We start from the raw sequence: 5,685 nt of genomic DNA on the forward strand, positions 1-5,685 counted from the left end.
GCTCGGTGTCATCCTCCGCCGAAGTGCTTTCCGATCCTCTGCTCGCGCCTCGCCTCTCCCTCCAGCCACAACCACCACAACAACAAAGATGCTAGACGAGCGGATGCTGGGGAGTGGCTTTGCACTTGGCCGCTGGTCTTGTCGCGTTGCTGCTGGCCGTGCACTGCGCAAAGTTAGACCTTCCTGGGCCCAGGCCCTGCTCCACCTCAAGCCGGGCAGGGGCGCGGCGGGAGGTGCAGCCCGCGCGGGGCCCGGGCCCGGGGCTTCTCTGTGAGAGCTTCGCTGGGATGCCTGGCTGCGGGTTTTTGCTCCCCGCACCTCTCGGGAAGGGATCCTGGTCCCATTTTGCTACCGCGGAGCTTGCCTGGGGAGTCCCTGAATCAAGCTTGCACAGTTTAGTCACCCCCCCACCCACCTTGAACATGAAAAAAAAATGGTGAGAGTTTATACAGCAAATTAGTTTCCCATTGACCCCTTTATGCACTAACTGTTCCACGACAGGGGTTGTTACCCTGCAGTGTGTCCGTGAGCTCCCCACTTCCACCCCTTCTTCCCTATTTCCATCTTTCCTTGCCTTCTCTTTGCTTTTCCGGACAGATGCTGCTCGTTTGGGCGCGTACAGTAAGTAGATTGTTCCAAGACGCACATTCCTCACGGGTGTTGTTGTTTATTTTATAGGCCTGTCTATGATTTGGCAGAAAGGTGACCTCCAGGGACAGCTTCATAGCTGTCTAGTGGGCAGCTCCCGCAGACCTGACCAGATCCTGTTGGCAAAGCTGGTGTTTGATCGCTAAAGCAATATGTGCCAAGCGTGTTAACACTTGATCGGGTTTCTCGTTCTTTGTCAGTTGCCCCTTCTCCTCCCATCTGATTTGCTCTTTTCCTCTCGGTGAGGAAAGACTGCTTCAGGTTAAGCGTATATTAAGGTCTGTTTTTAGAGGCAGCTGAGGTCATTGTAATAAAGGCTGGCATTACCCCTTAACCTGGATTCAAAATATGCGTTGGCACAGAATAGTTATTGCGCTGCCTCTTAGGAGATTTTGTGAACCATTCTGATACAGAACTGGGTCAGCTTAAAAACATGACAGGGAAGCCCCAGTCACAGATGGCTTATCTATTCAGTTCATGTAGAGGATTCTTTAAATGATTGCTCGTGTAAAGTCTAAAAACATTTGCTTCCTATTTACGATTTACTTAAGAAAGGAACTTTTTCACCCTGAGCTTTAATGTGTTATAAAATATTAAATGAGAGATCAAGAATGAGAAAAGCTGACTCAATGCGCCTTCCATTTGTGGATGGCCTTTTTAAAACTGTTGCCAGTGACTGTGTTTCAGTGGCAGCTGCAAGTACTGAATGTTAAAATTCAAGTGTCGATTTTTTTTCTTTATTTAAAGAGAGGAAGGGAAATGTTACAGAAATCTGAGCCATAGTCTGTTTACATAGTGATAGACATTTTCCTGTGATCACTCAAAAGGCAAAGGCACTGCTTTGGAATTGATACCGACCCTATAGGACAAGGTAGAAACCTGTGTGGGTTTCTGAGACAGCTACTCTCTATGGGGGTCAAAATTCTCATCTTTGTCCCACAAAGAGGCTGGTGGTTTCTAACTGCTGGCTTTGTGGTTAGTAGCCTAACGCATAACCACCACTACATCACCAGGACTCCTCTTTCCTATGATAGGTTGCTAAATATAAATATGTGGAGAAAACAAAGCACTATTGCTAGAAATGGGTCCAGATGGAAATGTGATGATTACCCAGGTGACTTCAATACCTATCTAGGGTGGAGCCTTGTTTAGGATGCTCTTGCTCACATAGTCAGGTATATCTAAGTTACAAAGAAATATCCTGTTTCAGTGCATAACACACGTATGTGAACCTAGTGCCCATGAATGTGGCCTGCACTGCACACAGGACACTAATGCCTAAGGGTGAGGCGGGTTAGTAGAAGGTCAGGTAACAACAGGGATGTTAATGTAAAACGTGATCCTCTCTTTGTTTCCATTGATCCGGGCCTCTCTCCCGATGTCTTGCCATTGACCTTGCGAAATTCCCAGGTTAGCACCCACAGGACTCACACAGTGCTCTCTTCAGAGGTATTTAGACTTGTGCCTCAGCAAACTAATTACATGTTAGCACAGTTAATCAAAGTTCAGAGATGCCCAATGAACCTAAACACTTTAAACAAGAGCAGATAATGCCAGGCCCCCTTCCAGGGGGGAAAGATGGACATAATGGATCTATTATAGTCTATTAAATCTAAAGAGAGGAGTAAAATGTCAAGTTGCTGCTCTTGTTGGATTTCTCTTTGGGAATGTAGACAGTGTTTCATATTTGGGGGAGTAATTGTGACCCTTGCACTCAACTCTTCTACTCGCTGCCATCAAGTCGAGTCTGACTAATAGCAGCCCTACAGGACAGGGTAGAACTGCCCCTGCGGCTTTCTGAGACCGTCACTCAGTGGAAACCTAGACTTGCCTTTAAGTAGCTCCAGTTTGTAAATGCTAAATTTGAAAGATTCTTCTTCACTTAGTGTCTTCAGTCTCCAACTGAAATAACTAGCAAGTAACGAGTCTTTGGAGGAGTAAGAAGGTAAGCGCCTCCCCTTACAAAGGTAAATGACGACCACCAGTAGGTAGTGTGGCTAGGTCGGCCAGCACACAGTCAGTAATTTGCACAGTGATCCCCTGGTGTCCTGAAAATTAGTTGAATTTAAAAATACTTACAGGCATTTTAGATCAATGAAAACTAGACCCTCCAATAAAAGGAAAGCACGCAACTCAGATGCTGATTTTGCACCAGAATTGAAATATCATTCTCTGCGTGTATGCCTTCCTTCTATTTTCATAGCATTTTCTTTACTAACTTAAAAGGTGATTTCATTTTATAAGTAATGCCCGGAGTCCATGAGTGAGATACTTAATGTTGAATTCAGAGCAATGGCTTTTGTGTTGAATTCAGATCAGTGGGTTGAGTATTATAAAGTACGTGAATCACTACCGTTATAGCTTCTGTTTCAACTCGCGGGTCTATTGTTGGAAGTGACATAAACTTAAAATTTCGTGAATCAAAAAACATCGAGAAGGGAAGGATTACCAATTTTAGCAAGTGAGATTCTGGTTTTAAAAAGTATAGTTTTATTGGTCTCAACTGTTGTTGAGGAGCTTCAAAAAGTTCGTGAAAAATGGAATGGAAAGATAATGGGATTTTTGCCCAAACTTTAGAAACCCCTCATATAGCAATTAGAACTAGACTAAGAACTGAATGTCTGAAAACATCTTTTAGATACGGTGCTTTATTTGACACTTGGGTATCAATTTTACTCTTCCCTGGTAACGTAGCGGTTATGTATCGGCAGCTAACTGCAAGGTCACCTGTTCTGCTGGAGAAAGAGGAGGCCTTCTCCTCCTGTAAAGACTTGTAGTCTTGGAACCTAAAGAGACAGTCCAACCTTGTCCTGTAGGGTCACTGTGAGTTGGAATTGACCTGGCGGCAGTGAGTTTGGGTGTATGGAAGCTATCCCAAGAGACTGCCACAGGTATGAGGTTAGGTAGATTTCCAAAGGAGCATTGCAGGAGGAACCCGCTGGAGCACACCTGCTCCCCCACCCACCCCGCTGGTGAGCACTCCAGACCGGTGTGTACTTTGTGGCAACTCGAGTTCGTGGCAGTTGGTGGCATCCCAGCATGAGGAGAAAGTCCACTGCACAAGTCACTTGGTGTGGATCACAAACTCAGTGAGGGTTTCAGCATTCTGCTTTGTTTAACGAGCGGGCCTTCTCTCCCTGAGCTGTGGCGCTCACTCTACATTCTCGTAGGAGGTTCCCAGAAAGTGATGCGGATTTTAGTTCATCGGAGTATTTCTCATCTCCTTCCTTGAGTTTTTGTTTGGGTTTGTTTTTTGATAAGGGCTGGGGTGGATTTGCCCTTCTCTACTCTTTGGGTGTTTGCTGACAGCTTAAAGAATTGTAAGAGGGAACTCATGAAAGCACAGTTGTTTGCTTTTCTAAGTGAAGAGTTAGAGAAATTCCTTTTGAAAGCGCACTGTTTTTACTATTGAGCATTCACAATATATGGTCACGCAGAAAGATGACATCTTCGTGTGTTCCTATAAAATCCCAAACCAAACCCTGTGCCTTCAGGTTGATTCTGACTCACAGTGACCCTGTGTAGGGTTTCTGAGACTAAATCTTTATGGGAATAGATATTCTCATCTTTCTCCTTTGAAGCGGCTGGTGGATTTGAACCGTTGAATTTGTGGTCAGCAGCTCAACGCCACGCCCACAGTATGACCAGGCCTCCATTTATTTTCTACTTATTTATATTTACAAAAATGCAAATATACTATTTGTAGTAATTGGTAAATGACATACTTTGATGACATTACATAACTGAGCCTTCTCCTGCATCATGAAATTGCTGGCTATTCCGCTGTCTCTATGTAGACTTCCTTTAAGCCCCCTTCCCTGACATCTGTGGCCGAGACTGCTAGTGAGCTCCTCTCAAAATAACACTATTTTCTGGACACATGTGGTTGTAGAAGTCAGGCATTTTGGACCGGGTGCACAAAGGTAAGCATCTGGCGATGGTAGTGGGAACATCCCAGCCATCTGAGACTTTACATGAGAGTCAAGCAAGCTTCCACCTTCTGCACTGTGGTCATTTGGGGCTATATCCCACACCGCTTAACCTAGGTACAATTATAACATCTATGTGACCTTGGCTTTTTACAAATATTTTTAATTCTTTTTTTAAAAGCAACAACATTGTGGCAAGGTGTAGATCAATAAGAAATGAACCATGTTACCATTTTTACGTGGACAATTCAGACATCAGTTGGCTTTAATGGTTATAGCAGTGGTATTTTTAACAGCCTCACAAGTATGCAAAAGCTGGACGGTGCACAAGGAAGGCCAAAGAACAATGGACATATTTGAATTAGGGTGTTGGCAAAGAATCATGACTGTGCCTAGTGCGGACTACCATAGAACAAACAAACCTGCTTGGAAGAGATAGAGCCAGAATGGTCCTTGCAGGCAAGGATGACAAGTCGTTTGGTCGTGTTCTCAGGAGGGATTAATCCCTGGACAAGGACTTTATAGCAAAGAAGAGGAAGGGCCTCAACAGGACTGACCAGCGCGCCCTTCTGTGGTCATGCTGACTCAGCAGCACCTAGCGACAGCAGCCATTGCATTACTCCCTGTCCTATGTCCTTCTGCCTATCCCCAAAGGATTTCCATCGGTCCAGATAGCAACTCAAGACTCCCAAAACAACAGCGCGTCCCTTCCTCCCCTCTCTCAGCCCCTGTGACCCACTTCCATCTCTGTGCATTTTCCTGTCCCAGACGTGTCATATAAGTGTGATCATTAGTATCTGACATATTTAGTATGATTCCTCCGTGTGATAACGTGTCTATCAGAACTTCATTTCTTTTTGGTGGCAGACTAATATTTAATTGTATGGACTTGGCACGTTGTGTTGGTCCCTCTGCTGATGGACGTCGGGGCTGTTGCCCCGTTCTAGCTAGTGTGATAGTGCTGCCACGGGCACTACGGGACAGGAGCTCTTCGTGTTCCTGCTGTCCCTTCTTGCTGGTTAGCCGGTGGAGGCCTACAATTCCTGGGTCACGTGGTCATTCTGTTTCCCTTTTTGAGGACTCGCCAAACCGTCTACTTACAATGGCC

The sequence above is a fragment of the Echinops telfairi genome, unplaced genomic scaffold (assembly GCF_000313985.2).
Source record: "Echinops telfairi isolate 266 unplaced genomic scaffold, ASM31398v2 ScPeMD7_7474;HRSCAF=8512, whole genome shotgun sequence".
NCBI classification, from domain to species: domain Eukaryota; kingdom Metazoa; phylum Chordata; class Mammalia; order Afrosoricida; family Tenrecidae; genus Echinops; species Echinops telfairi.